This window comes from Myotis daubentonii, chromosome 14 (assembly GCF_963259705.1).
Source record: "Myotis daubentonii chromosome 14, mMyoDau2.1, whole genome shotgun sequence".
NCBI classification, from domain to species: Eukaryota; Metazoa; Chordata; class Mammalia; order Chiroptera; family Vespertilionidae; genus Myotis; species Myotis daubentonii.
The window spans coordinates 57,016,445-57,031,270 of NC_081853.1; the positions used below are offsets into that span (position 1 = coordinate 57,016,445).

Genomic DNA, 14,826 nt, shown 5'->3' on the forward strand with positions numbered 1-14,826 from the left:
TGTGTCCCGGCATAAAGAGGCTCTGAGATCTTGGATCAGGCTGTTCTTGAAGCTTCAGAGAAGAACAGAAGTGATGACTGAGAACCAATACTTGGAAAGCTCTTACATTGTGTGAAACCAGAACCATTACTTAAGGCTGCAGCCTCCTAGGGAACTAGTCAACAAAGAACACTGAACGGCAGTAGAGGTCAATTTTTAAAAGGAGGGAAAAGATGGTTCAGCACAGAGAGCTCCAACATTTCAAGTGCCAAAATCAGAAAAAAAAATTCAAGCTGTTTTTAACAAGTTACATCCCTCATGTCAGAAGTTGACTCATACCTACGAGTTATTAAAATTGGCAAAACAGCTCATCACTGTGGAAGAGTTGGTGGTCTTTGGAATGTCTCCATCTAGAATCACAGCTCTAAATATTCAGCTCTACAAAAACTTATTAAACAGTGCTCGCTTCGGCAGCACATATACTAAAATTGGAACGATACAGAGAAGATTAGCATGGCCCCTGCGCAAGGATGACACGCAAATTCGTGAAGCGTTCCATATTTTTGAAACAGCGATCAGGCTATCAATCCCCAGAAGGAAAGTAGGGGAGGGCGGGGGGTAAGGGGAAGAGATCAACAGAAGGACTTGTATACATGTATATAAGCCAAACCAATGGACATGGATAACGGGGGGATGGGAGCATGAGTTTGTGTGTGTGGGGGGGGAGGTTGGGGGTTAATGGGGGGGATGAGGACACATTTGTAATACCTTAACTAATAAAAAAAAATAATTATTATTATTACCTTAGGCTATTGCAACGACAAAGAGAAAAAAAAAACTTATTAAACAACTACCTTCTACTGGGAACACAAAGGTAAAGAGCCAACAGGTCAGGTCAAGCATTAAGAGGAGTTCAGCTCTAGCTGGTTTGGCTCAGTGGCTAGAGTGCCAGCCTGTGGACTGAAAGAAAGGTCCTGGGTTCGATTCCTGTCAAGGGCACATGTGCCTCTTGCAGGCTCGATCCCCAGCAGGAGGCATGCAGGAGACAGCCGATCAATGATTCTCTCTCATCATTGATGTTTCTCTCTCTCTCTCCCTTCCACTCTGAAATCAATAAAAATAAAGAGGAATGCAGTCCAAAGTGAGTTTTGAAGAAAGAGTTGAACAGAGGTAATTGGCAGGGAGGATGATGACAGGAGACCAGCTGTGTGGACTGGGGAAGAGGCAGGAAGAGTTCGAAGATAGGGAACTCGATGAACAATGTTTCAGAGACAAGAGAGAGCAGAATGTGTCCAAGGAAACCCATGAAGGCTGTATTACTGTGGCCTAAAGGACAAGTGTAGTGGAAGAGTAGAAGAGCAGCTGGAGAAGTCACAGGCCAAGGTCAGGGAGCACGCTAAATACAAGCCGGGGAGGCCGGCTTTTATGCTATGAGCAGCATCAGAATGACACGGTCAGACCTGTCTTTTATAAAGATCACTGCACCACAGCTATATGCTGTTTCACACCGTAAACAGATTCCAGCTCATCTTTCAGTGTCTCATGGGCAAGTCACTTAACCTCTCCCAGCCAGTGTCCTCACCTGTAAAATGGAGGTCCCCTACCTTCTTTTATGAAGAGGATCAGGTGCTAAGTGAATAGAAGTGTAAACTGTACTATGACGATACACAGCTGTGTTCAGCACACTGTATGTATTGAAAAAATAGTCTGGGAGGAAAATGTGCTATAAGGCATGAAGCAGATGGAATAAGAGAAGAAAACAGTAGCCAGTTTCCAAGCCAGAGGAAAGGCCAGGTTTGAGAACTGAGGAGGTAAAATATCAGGGCTAGTGAAGTGCTGCTCTCCTCGTGGCCATGAGAGTAAAAGACCGTGGTTTCTCTTCCAGGTCCCCCTGCAGGGCCTTGGGAGCTGCTGTCACCTCCTGCCGCACTGCTGAGAGCGGGTACGTCATGAGTGGGAGCTCTTTGACATCAGAGGGACCCAGGTTAAGGGCTCCACTTACTAGAGCAAACTGCTTACCTTCTCCTCATCTGGGTACTGACACCTGCACTTCAGGGGTTGTGAGGGTTCACGAAACATATGACCCGGCAACATAATAAGCATCAATAACGTAGCACAACGCCAGCAAGTCCCACATGGATGTGAAACGTATTTACAATGTCTCTCATGAAAGCACTAAGCCTTCTCACAGCTCCAGCCCGTCTGGAACCTGGGAGCCGACACCCAGTACATCAGCATGCTGGCTCTCAGAGAGACAACTGAGGATCCGCTTAGGGAGAACTTGTTTTTATTTCCAGTATGTGTGTAACAACTTTCCCCATATTATGCGCTATCTGGTTTCTAAACAAATAAAACCGGTTTTGGGGAGCTCATCTCTGGAGACAGCAATTGGGATACTGTACAGTTTTACCCAAAAGTTAAGTAAAAACTTGGCCCCAAGCCCAGAAAACAGGCATTCCTCCCAGACAAAACTGGATAAACCCAGCCTACAAACAAAGAGTGGAGAAAACAGTCCAGAGGGAAGAACCCACAGCCAGCCCGCGCTGAAGGGCCCTCCAGGAGTCCGGAAGGAACCAAGTAGGGCTCTGGAACGGATCGGTTCAGATCTGAAGCAGTCGGGTGGGGCAGAAGTTAAGTGACTGTAAGACACCAAAGTTACTAAATGGAAAGTGTCTGGGACATAGATATTCTCCTGTTCAGCCAGACATAGGTTTATGGAAGCATTAAGAACCAAATGCTCTACCCACATTAAGATCCAGACTCATTATGAGTAAGGCAGCTGGGGACATAACCCGGGGAAGGAAGAATATCCGCAGAGACAAAATTTAAACACATTAAATGTGGAAGAGTAACAGTTCCCACTTCAACAGGCTACTGTGTTGATGCTGCTGTTTCAGATTTGATTTCTCCTAAGGAATGTATCATTTGGATACTTCACAAGGCATTATCTACTACTTTTACTTATGAAATAGCAAGAGAAGTGAATCTTCAAGGGACAAAAACTTGCTAAAATGCCCTTGAAATGGAATTGTTCTGTAAGATGCTGCCATAGCACATGGTTTTGATTAAAAAAAAAAAAAAAATCAAGCTTTTAAAAAACAAACCAAAAAATAAATGAAATCAAGCTTTTTAATACACAATCTGAAATAGCCACTGCAGAGTCAGTAGATGAAAAGCAAGTGCACAGGGGCCATCGCACAGACGAGACAAGGTCAGTCTCTCATGAAGGAATCTGGGCTGAGAGCACCGTTTGGGTCAATTGGTGAATTCAAATTTGCCCTACTCAGACAGAGCATGCCAAACAAACCCGGTGAAGTTCATGAACAAAGCTCCCAACATGGGAAGCAGATGACTCTGCCAAGGAGGCTTCTGACCTACTAGAGAAGGAAGAGCCTTTCTGAGAACACAGATACAGCAGAGCAAATTTCAGGAGATTTTTTTTTTTTTAAGAATTGAACACTTCAAAATGGTGAAATGTATGGTAAATTATATTTCATAAGGAAGGAAAGAGAAAGTTAAACTAAAGGCTCTACAAGACAGGGAAAATGATTTTGCCTGAAGAGGTTGGTGAAGGCTTCCCAGAGGAGGCGGCAGACCTGACTGTTACAGGACAGACAGAGCTTTCCTTCAGGAGAATGATGACATCATCGGGGAGAGGGAGGATTCATGCCGAAGTCAGTTCTGTGGGACCAGAGGCTGGGGGAGTAAATGGGAAACAGACTGCAAGAGATGGGAAGTAGACAGGCCAGATCTTGATCCAGCAGTGCCCCAAGGACCTTGCTAAGGAGTCTGAACTTTGTTCTACACAAGGATTGGCAAATATGTGGCAGTTGGCACCACTTTTCCTGCTTGCCCGGCAGACATAACTGTTATGTCACTGAGCCCTTCTCTCCTGAGCTCAAGAGTTGACTCAATATCATGTCCATGCAATCCTCCCACAGTCCACGTGCCCTCAACAGGAGGAATCCCTAAAGTACTGCAAGCAGAGATGTAGCATCAGAAACTTGTTTGGGGAGCAGAACGGTGCTGTGGTTCCACATGTGCTGAGTAGGGCATTTCTGAAACCATCTTCTCACAGCTGACAGGCATTTCAACCTGGCCAGGTGGCTCAGTTGGCTGGAGTGCTGTTCCATACACTAAAGGGTTTCGGGTTCAATTCCCCATCAGGGGAGAGGTTGTAGAAAGACGCATTTAGGAGGCAGGCTGAGTGAGAACCAGGATAATGCAGAATCCTAGAAGTGAAGGTCAGTGTCTCCTTAGTTTTTTGTTTGTTTGTTAATCCTCACCCGAGGACATTTTTCCATTGACTTTTTTTTTTTTTAAATATATTTTATTGATTTTTTACAGAGAGGAAGGGAGAGAGATAGAGAGTTAGAAACATCGATGAGAGAGAAACATCGATCAGCCGCCTCCTGCACATCTCCTACTGGGGATGTGCCCGCAACCCAGGTACATGCCCTTGACCGGAATCGAACCTGGGACCTTTCAGTCCGCAGGCCGATGCTCTATCCACTGAGCCAAACCGGTTTTGGCTCCACTGACTTTTTAAAAAAAAGATATTAGAGGCCTGTTGCACGAAAAGATTCATGCAATAGGCCTTCCCTTCCCCTGGCTGCCAGCACCGGTTTTCCTCTGACACCCGGGACCCAGGCCTTCACTACGGCCGGAGCCACCTTCAAGCCTTTGCTGCTCCAGCTGGAGCCGCCTTCAGCCTTTGCTGCTCCAGCTGGAGCCGCCTTCAGCCTTTGCTCCACCGCTTCGCACCTACGTATGCAAATTAACCGCCATCTTTGTTGGCGGTTAATTTGCATATCTCACTGATTAGCCGATGGGAGGCATAGCAAAGGTACGGTCAATTACCATGTTTGTCTATTATTAGATAGGATAGACACATCGATAAGAGAGAATCACTGATCAGCTGCCTCCTGCACACCCCACACTTTGGATCAAGCCCGCACTCGGGCATGTGCCCTGACCATGAATCGACCCATGACCTCCTGGTTCATAGGTCATCACTCAATCACTGAACCACACCAGCTGGGCTATTTTCTTTCTTTCTTTTTTTTTTTTTTTTTTTTAGAAAGAGTGGAAGGGAAGGGGAAAGACAGAGAGAGAGAAACATTTATGTGAGAGAGACACATTGATTAGTTGCCCCCACACGCACCTCACCCAGGGCTAGGGATTAAGCCCAAAACCAAGGCTGTCTTGATTGCCTCCTCTTTGAACACATACATGTTCAATAAATATCTGCTGGGTGGGTGGATGGATGGAGACAAAGACCCCCAAAAAATGTTTGAGCCCCTTTTAGGTGAACTACTTCACTAAGCACTTTAAGTGAGAGTAAATAAGGTAGACTCACAACACTATGAGTTAGCATTACCATCACTCTCCTCCCTACATTTCAAGATGAGAAAACAAGCTTCTGAACTGCCCAAGTTAAAGAGCAGTATCAGGGAAACAACCTAAGTGCCCATCAGTAGATGAGTGGATTAAAAAACTGTGATACATCTACACAATGGAATACTATGCTGCGGTAAAAAAGGAGTTCTTACCATTTGCAACAGCATGGATAGAACTGGAGAGCCTTATGCTAAGTGAAATAAGCCAATCAGAGAAAGATAAATATCACATGATCTCACTCATTTATGGAAAAAATGAACAACATAAACTGATAAACAAAAACAGATCCAGAGACAGAGAAGCATCGATCAGACCCTCAAACCTCAGAGGGAAGGTAGGGGAGGGTGGGGGTAAGGGGGAAGAGATCAACCAAAGGACTTATATGCAAGCATATAGGCCTAACCAATGGACAGACAACAGGGGGGTGAGGGCATGATTGGGGGTTGGGGGGTAATGTGGGGATAAGGGCACATATGTAATAACTTAATAAAGAAATTTTTAAAAAATAAAATAGCCCTAACCGGTTTGGCTCAGTGGATAGAGCATCGGACTGCAGACTGAGGGGTCCCAGGTTCGATTCCAGTCAAGGGCATGTGCCTTGGTTGTGGGCACATTCCCAGTGGGGGGTGTGCAGGAGGCAGCTGGGCAATGTTTCTAACTCTCTATCCCTCTCCCTGCCTCCCTGTAAAAAATCAATAAAATATATTTAAAAAAAAATAAATAAAATAAATGAAGTCATAGATAAAAAAAAAAAAAGAGCATTATCAGAGCTAGGATTACAAACCAAGTCCTCACTATTAAGGAAACATTGTTAATTTTTATTAGGGTAGAAAATAGCAAGGTAAATGTTTAAAAAGAAAATGTTTTTTTTAGAGTCATACACTAAGTGACAATGTCTGAGGTTTAGCCAATAACAAATTTTTTTAAAAAGTGGGGAGGATAGCCTGGCCAGTGTGGCTCAGTGGTTGAGCGTCTACCTATGAACCTTGAGGTCAACAGTTCGATTCCTGATCAGGGCATATGCCAGGGTTGCGGGCTCGATCCCCAGTAGGGGGCATGCAGGAGGCAGCCGATCAATGATTCTCTCTCATCATTGATGTTTCTATCTCTCTCTCCCTCTCCCTTCCTCTCTGAAATCAATAAAAATATTTTTAAAAAAGTGGAATGAAAAAAATTGGGGCAATGTTGATAATTGTGGAAATTGGGTACATGGGGTTCATAATACTGTACTACCTACTGTTGTGTGTGTTTGAAATTTTCCATAATAATAAGTCTACTCATGTGCAGCTTCCCTCGCTGCAGAGATGGTAGGCAGTGGGGTGTTGGGCAAACCAAGGGAGAAAAAACATCAAGGAAAACAATCTTTGTCCAGGCAACAAGGAATTCACCTCAGAGATGGTGTGCAGGAGAAAAACAGGACCAAAAACCAGACCAAAGAATCAAGAGACATAGATAAAGCAGGTGGTAAGAAAATGGCAGTAAAAGTGCATTTTGGATAAAAGAGACGGGGAGAGGAAGGAGGGGCTAGAGCAGCACAGGAGGCCCAGAGCCAGCAAAGTCACTATGGTTCCCCCTCGGATATCAGTAAAAACAAAAAGGGGAGAGGAGGAGGGTAGAAAGAAGCTAGAAGAAGAAACTGATTAATAAATCAATTGATCAATCAATTAATACTAGTTTATATGAAATAAACACATGACAAATGCTCATCCTCCTCAACGAGGAAATGTAAATTATTAGTTATCTATGCTTCAAATTGGCAAAGATTAAAAATATTGATAGTGTTTCAGTGCTAGAGGAGAAATATAAATTGATACAATATTTACTGGGTAATATCTAGCAAAATTTTAAACCTGCTGTAGGAAATGGGAACCTGAGGGGCGGAGAGAGCTCAACTCAAGTGAGACGGTGCAAACTGCTGGCAACCAAGACATCCCACTGTCCACAGCAGAATCCTTGACACAGAAATTCCAGTTGCAGGATTTTATTTAAGTATGTATACAAACTGTAAAAATAGGTACACATGTATACAAAGAGGTATACAAAGCAAAGATACATATCTTCAAGGATGCTTTAACTACAAATAAAACAAATGTCTATCACTAGGGACTAAAAAAATTGATGCAAGTATACAATGTAATACTATATATTATTAAAAGATATGACTTTTAAAAAAAGATATGATTGATATGTGTCCTAAACTTGGGAAAATAAAAAGCATTAAATGGGGGGGAAGCAAGTTACATTAGAGTAGATACATGGTGATTCCCATTTCTGCAAGGAGGATTTCTCTCTCTCCGTCTCTCTCTCTCTCTCTCTCTCTCTCTCTCTCTCTCTCGCTCTCTCTCACACACACACGCACGCACGCGCGCACACACACACACACACACACACACATTAGCATACACAGTGGGGGGGAAATGTGGATAAATGCAGACCAAATTCTTAATAGTAGTTAACGAGACACTGAAGTACGGATTATTTTCTTTATATATATTTCTGCTTAGGTATAACTCTCATCGATGGTGCTCTAAAACCTTAGCTGGTGCTAATACCTCCAATGTGCCTAAGCTGGCTAAAATTGCCCATGTTTTTATTGCTTCTAATTTATATTGTAACAACTTCCTTCTCAACATCTCAACACGGCTTGCAAAAAGACTTGTTAGCAGTTGCTTGCCACATTGAAAGTGCCTTATGCTTTGTCTCAGTGTCCTTTATCTCATATCAATGTTTGTCTTTAACCGAACTACAGTTACTTTCATGCTTTCCTTTCCTGCAGCCTGTTACCTTTGTCATCTATGTAGCTTTGTTAAGGTTCCTCACATCTGGCCTTCAGTGGAATTTCTATGTGGTCTGATCAACCATGACAATGAAATCAAAGTAATTTAGATAGTATACTCTCAAGTTATTTTACCACTAAGAAGAACTGGCATAATTCTAGAACTACTAAGTTAATAACTCAGAACACACAGCCTCCTAACAGAGAATATATCAGTTTCAGTGTTAGCACAATATTAGGCAAAGCAAAAAAACTAGTAATAAGTTCAAATTCCTAAATAAAGTTGGGGCCAATAATCTTATAGTATCCTAAATATGATGACAGTGACCTCAGCTGAGCCTCCAAAAGGCCCATCAGCCGACAAAAGTCGCAACATCCTAGTGTTGAATCCACTACCCACTCCAGGGCTGGCCAGTATTTGTCTGGAGACCTTGTGGCCCAAACTGACTTAGTCCCTCTTCTTCCCACGAGGACGAAGTGCTCAGATTAGTAAGTGATGGAGATCTAGATAATGCCAGTGAGGAACTGTTACATTCTCTTCCAAAGGAAACTTCCGCAAGACCCAAAGAGGGCAAGAAACAGTCCCTGCCCTCAAAACCATGGACATATGAAATGAGCAACACATTTTCATAGCAAAATTAAACATTGCCTTTAGCAACCTGGCAGAGGAATGTTGTCTTTGGAAATACAAAGATCAGACTTGGCCATGAAGTCAGAACTGTCATTAGACCACTAACTCCACAGGGATGACTTCCTGTCATTTCATGTGCTGCGGTCATTCATTTGTTCACTCAACCAACATTCACTGAGCAGCTACTCTGTGTCAGAGCACTGGATATAAAAATAAATAAGACAAGTCCTGCCCTCAAGTAGGTCACAACCTAGGCATGGAAAACACAAAGATACTACAAGTTAAGAGTACAGTGTGATTATGAAAAAAAGCTGACCGACCACAAAGGCCATACAAAGGAGAGGTTTTCAGTTGAGTCTGAAAAGAAGCAAGGGAGGCTTTGAGGAGATGGTAGTGCCTGAAGTTCCGGTCAATTCAAGCCTGAGTCAGACGAGCATGCTGGATCTTCCAGGGGTTTACTATGGAGCCTTGAGGGCCAGAGGAATTGTGGCTGAGGAGGGACCAGACCAGAAGACACCAAAGAGGCTGGGTCATAAAGGTCCTTGTGAGATGCTGACATAGAGACACGCAAGGAGCTACATGTTCATAGTATTTCAAGGCCAGAGGAATATTATTTACTTTTAACTAGAGTTAAAGACCACCTAGCACAGAGGTGGATTTGACTAAGGAAGATTAGAAGAGATTTAGAGCCAGTTATTTTGAATCCCTTACTTATTTTTCTCTTGCCTTTTTTTCCCCCTCACAGGGAAAAAATAAAACGAAACAAGTCTGTTAACAAAACCTGTGAACCTTCTGTTCATCAAAAATATTTCTGAACAAAGTACTAGATTCTATCAAAGTAGCTCAAATTAGAGAAAGACATCTGGAGACTTTCCAACATCTGGAGCCTTCCAGGCAAAAAGACTAAAGTCAGGTCTCTGAAGGCAATAGAAGCTAAAGAAACATCCAAAATTGGGGCCACAGAACACAATGCTGCTTGGCATACCCTAGCACTCTGCCAATGGGAATGCCCACTGGTCCCCAAACAAGGACATGCCCAACAGTTATGTCTGGCTTTTCCATAGGAACTTCCAGGAAAAAAACCTAACCGTACCAGGAATAACCCTGGACTTTATAGCGTGGACTCTTGCCCACCATGTACCTTGACAATTCTCTCACCTGCCCAGAGTGCCAATGGGTGAACACAGTAGGCTGCCTCCCTCACCAGACAAGGAAACTGAGCCCCTCATCCATGCACAGGACTCAGCTACACTCCTACTGCTAGTACCACTGAGAACAGTGCCCGTCTCACTCACTAACTACATTAACTCCTAGCAGCAAGCCCTGATCCCCAGAAGCCCTAGGCCCTAATCTCCAGTCCTCACCACAACACGCAGAGAAGGTTGTATGAGCCCCATTTTACAGATGGGGAAAAATGAATAAAACAAAAAACAAGGCTGAGAGAGGTTACCAGCTTATCCAGGTCAAAAAGCAAGCAAGAGTTAGAGGTGGATGACTCCAAAGACCATACTCTCTTCCCATTGTACTAAGCACCTTAGAAGTTTCCTAATAAAATAAAAACTCTAAGCCTTCTTTCAAAGTTTCTCAAGTTCATCCGTTTGAGCTAGAGGTAGACAAATCATTTCCTTGAGCAATCACTTTGCCTTCAAAGCAATAAATAAACCAGTTTTCATTTTCTTAGAGCTATTTCAAAGAATGTATTTATTGCCCTGGCCAGTGTGGTTCAATTGGTTGAAAGTTGTCCCATGCACCAAGGGGGCGCCAGTTCAATTCCTGGTCAGGGCACATGTCAAGGTTGCAGGCTCAATCCCCAGTAGGGGGCCTGTAGGAGGTAACCCAATTCATGTTTCTCTCTCATATCCATGTTTCTATCTCTCCTTCCCCCCTCCCTTCCTCTCCCTGTAAAATCAATAAAATCATATATATTTTTTAAAAGAATGTATTTATTTAATTGCTTTCATTTTAAAAGTCTTCATTTATTTTTGGCCAAATATAGAAGAGAGAGATAGAGGAGAGAGCAAAGAACAAAATTCCATTTTACTAGATCAGAATGGAGATTACAATTAAAGCAAAAAAAATTCAAATAGAGTTCACATTATATTTTGTGCAGTACAAACTAAGAGGCGATTTCAAACGGACTGTCTTACCTCAACCTACTCTTCCTGTTCTAGGGGCCAGCACGCCAGGTGATCAGCACAAACTCCCAGCCTACACAGTGAACCAGACAATGGGGTGAGCAACGCCTTCGTGCTCCCAACACCCCAGGGGGGAGGGAAGTGGGCCGGCTTCTTGGGGAACCTGAGCACACACACAGTATCTGTAAATCATGCTCATCCAGACACACAGAACCAAAATGTTTACCTTGTGGTCTATCTACAGGAGCACTAAGTTCACAGGTGGATTTAAATAAACAATGCAAAAACAATCCCATACCAATGTGAACACATTCTAGCTCATCTTTTTCTATGGAAACATATGAAGATAATCAAAGTCACTCATCAAAATCAATACTTTATAAAAACCTTATTCAATGGCTTTACTGATCAGAAGCTTGATACACCTGAATTGCGTCTTCCTTCTTAGACCTACAGCCACTTGTGAACTAAGAACTACTACTATTAAAATGTCAAAAATATCACCATTGTGAAGGTGCCCAACCCAGTGCCCGGCATAACTCAACAGATACTGTTTATGAAAGAATGAATTTCTTTCTTAAGACAGAAAATTTTAGAGAGACAAAGAGAAAGAATACAATTTAAGGAACATGCATATATTGTTTTTAATTAAGGGGAAAAACAATCCCCAGAACTATCAATGTAACTACAAATAGTCACAATTACCTCACATCTCCCCTGAGAATGTACTAGACTCCAGCTAGGCAGTACCTCCTGCACTAAGCTCCCAGTGCTATGATTCTGATCCTGTTTTGTCCACATAGGGGTTGCCATCTCACCCATGGACAAGACGCCAACTTCTGCATGAATACTGCATCCAGAGCTCTGTGCACAGCTGCTGGCCTGCGAACTGGAGTTTGCGCACTCCATGATGAAGAAGAGACACCGTTTACAGACTAAATTCACTGAAGACAGGTAACTCTTCCAGTGGCCATGATGTCCTGTGAGAGCGGACAGTCATTAAGACTCAACAGATGTGCCCGGCTGGGGTGGCTCAGTGGCTGAGTGCTGTCCCATGAACCAGGAGGTCACAGTTCCAATCCCAGTCAGGACCCAGGCCCGGGTTCCCACATCGATCCCCAGTAGGGGGCGTGCAGGAGGCAGCGGATGAATGATTCTCATCATGGATGTTTCTATCCCTCTCTTCTCCCTTCCTCTCTCTAAAAACAATTTTAAAAAAAAGATCTGACAGATTCAACATAATGGCTTCATAACAGTAGGAGAAAGTAAAGTTCCATGAGTGTAGGGATATAAAGAATTAAAATTTTTATTAAATGAATTGGGTGATATCGGTGAATAAGATTATCTAGGTTTCCGGTGTCCAGTTCTATAACGACATGTCTGTCTGTTGCCTGGTGTGATCACCACCCACCCAGTCAAGTCTCCTTCCGCCACCGCAGAGGGGACCTGTAACAGAACTTTTAACAACGTCAACTGTTTGAGTGTCCACATCCCTCTCCAGAGCTGCCCACAGGAAGCCATGGCACTGAAGTGAGTGAAAACAAGCCTAGATTGAGATTTCTAAAAACTGAACTAAAAAAAAACAACCACACACACACACACTCCCCAGCGTGTACCTATACCGGGGTCTCCGTTTGCCCATCGCTACAGGCAGCAGCCACAGGGCTGCAAAGCGAGTATGAGTCAGATTCATGCACAAAGGACGAGACGGGCGTGCAGGGGAGCTCTGCATCCACCCGCCACGAAGACGCGCTGGGCTCGGGGTCCGGGCGCGATCGCTCCCAGCCCGACCTGCGAGGGAGAAGGGGCGCCGCGCGGTCCTCTACGCGGGAGCAAACTCACTCACACCCCCGACGCCCCTCGCAGCCCCGTACCCGGCACCGCCCGCCCCGTCCGCCGGCCGCGCGGGGACGGAGGCTCGCAGGCCTGAGTCACCGGCGCCCCCGCAGCCGGAGGTCAGCCTCGTCCGAAGCCCCTCGGCGCGGCCCGCCTCCCTCGTGCCCCGTCCGGCGGCGCCGCCAGGCCCGCCCGGAGCCCAGGCTCCCATCGCAGCAGCCCGCCGCCCCGCCGCCCCGCCGCCCCCAGCCTCCCCCTGACGCCCCGGGAGCCCACGCGCCGGCGACCCTCCAGCGGCCACCCCGCGCCCGACGGGCTGCACCCGGCCGCGGGGGGGGAATCCAGCTCTTGGCTCAACCCCCGGGGACCAGCGGGGCCCGGCCTTTCCAGGAACTAACCGCCGGTAACCTCGGGGAAGTCGAACTCCCCGCGCCTCTCCTGCCCGCACACCCGCTCGGCCAAGTTTCCCGACCGCGGGGGGCGGGGGAGACGGACGCGCCGCGCCTCGGGGTCCGCGCCCCCAGAGGTCCCCGGAATTCCGAACGCGAACCCCGCGTTCGCCCCACAATGGCCGGCCTCCAGGGCGCCTGCCCCGGGCGCTGGGAGCGAGCGCCGCCGGGGCGAAGCCCCCGTGCCTCCCTCCCCCGCTACCAACCCCCGAACCTCAGCCGCCGGGCCCGGGGCAAAGCGAAGGTCCCCCCAAGCCTCCGGCCCCTGAGTTTCCCGGGTCGGACCCAGCGCCCCAAGCCGCCGGGACCGGCTGGCTGGCTGTCCCAGGCCGCCGGGCGCCGGGCCCAGGCCGGGTCCCCTCCGGGCCCCATTGTTGCGGGTCCCGGCGGCCGAGCGGGGAGCGGGACCGGCAGCGGCACTTACCTCCGGCGCCGCGGCTCCGGGCCGCGCCGGTCCGGGCAGGGCTTCGCGCCTCACGTTCCGCGGCGCCCGCCTCGGTGGGGTCCGGGCGGCAGGGGCGGGGGTGGTGGCCGAGGCGGGAAGCAGCCGGCCAGGCCCGGGCGCCGCGCACTGGCTCCGGCCGAGCGCCTGGCTTCTCAGGTGGCGGCGGCGCTCGCAGCCTCCGCTCGCGGTCCGCGCCTAAAAGCGTTCCTCCCGCGGCCCGCGAGCCCGGGCCGTCCGGCCGGGAACACGCAGCCGAGAGGAACGTTCCGCCGTCCTACCCTCGCGCATGAAATGGTACGAATTAGGTGATGAAAATAGCAGTGTGTGTTCCCAAACTCTCTGTAAGACCAGATCTGCAGAGTGGACAAGAGAAATCGAGCAAGAAAAAGAAAGAATAGATCCAAATTGAAAAGGAAGAAGTAAAATTATTTCTGTTCCCAGGTGACACCATCTCTTACATGTAGAAAACTCTAAAGCAGTGGTTCTCAACCTTGGCTGCACATTAGAATCACCTGGGAATCTTTTTAAAATCCTGATTTCTAGGCCTCGTCCTCCGGAAATTCTGTTCCTCTGTTACTAATGTTGTGGCCCCACCCCATCACAAAGAAACAGAATTTCCGGAGGATGAGGCCCAGAAATCAGGATTTTAAAAAGCTTCCCAGGTGATTCTAATGTGCAGCCAAGGTTGAGAACCACTGCCCTAAAGAGTCCACGCACGAAAACAAGGAGAGCTAATCAGTTGATTCAGCCAAGTTGCAGGATGCACAACCAACACACTTGGCTGCATTTCTACGCACCGACACTTGCGTGGAGCCGCGATCCCAACCCGCACAGCGCTGTCTACACCACAGATGCCCGTGTCCGGAGGGCCGGAGGGCGGCGCACAATACCCACCCCCTCCACCCTCCGGGATGCTCCAGGGCCGGGTCCGACCGAAAGGGTTTGCACCCCGCCCGCCACTCGGTGCTTCCGCGGAGCCTCCCTGGGGGGTAACCTTGAGGGCTCCTTGGGATTGAATGAGCTGATGGACGTGCCTGGCGCGGAGAAATGGGGCTCCACGTCGGGCAAGGCCGTTGCTGATGCTGCCGATGGTTACTGCTACCATCGCCTCCTGCAGAGGCCAGCACAGCCCTCGGGACCCCTGAAATGGGTGCGCACCACGCAACTCGGGTTCC

General features: G+C 47.1%; 1 protein-coding gene and 1 non-coding gene across 3 annotated transcripts in view; one reads left to right on the forward strand and one right to left on the reverse strand.

Moving 5' to 3' along the window:
• RAD54L2 (RAD54 like 2) overlaps window positions 1–13,850 on the reverse strand; it is a 55,704-nt gene extending 41,854 nt beyond the window's left edge. Inside the window, exon 1 of one of the 2 annotated variants that reach the window (XM_059664622.1) lies at window positions 13,631–13,850. The gene's annotated coding sequence lies outside the window, so the exon portion shown is untranslated. Of the gene's footprint in view, window positions 1–10,933; window positions 11,001–13,630 lie in introns of those variants that run through there. The other variant, XM_059664623.1, reaches the window with a different exon arrangement.
• Window positions 438–544, forward strand: LOC132215970 (U6 spliceosomal RNA). The gene has a single exon (XR_009448659.1). It is a non-coding gene; the product is annotated as a U6 spliceosomal RNA (small nuclear RNA).
• Window positions 13,851–14,826: the final 976 nt, after the last annotated feature.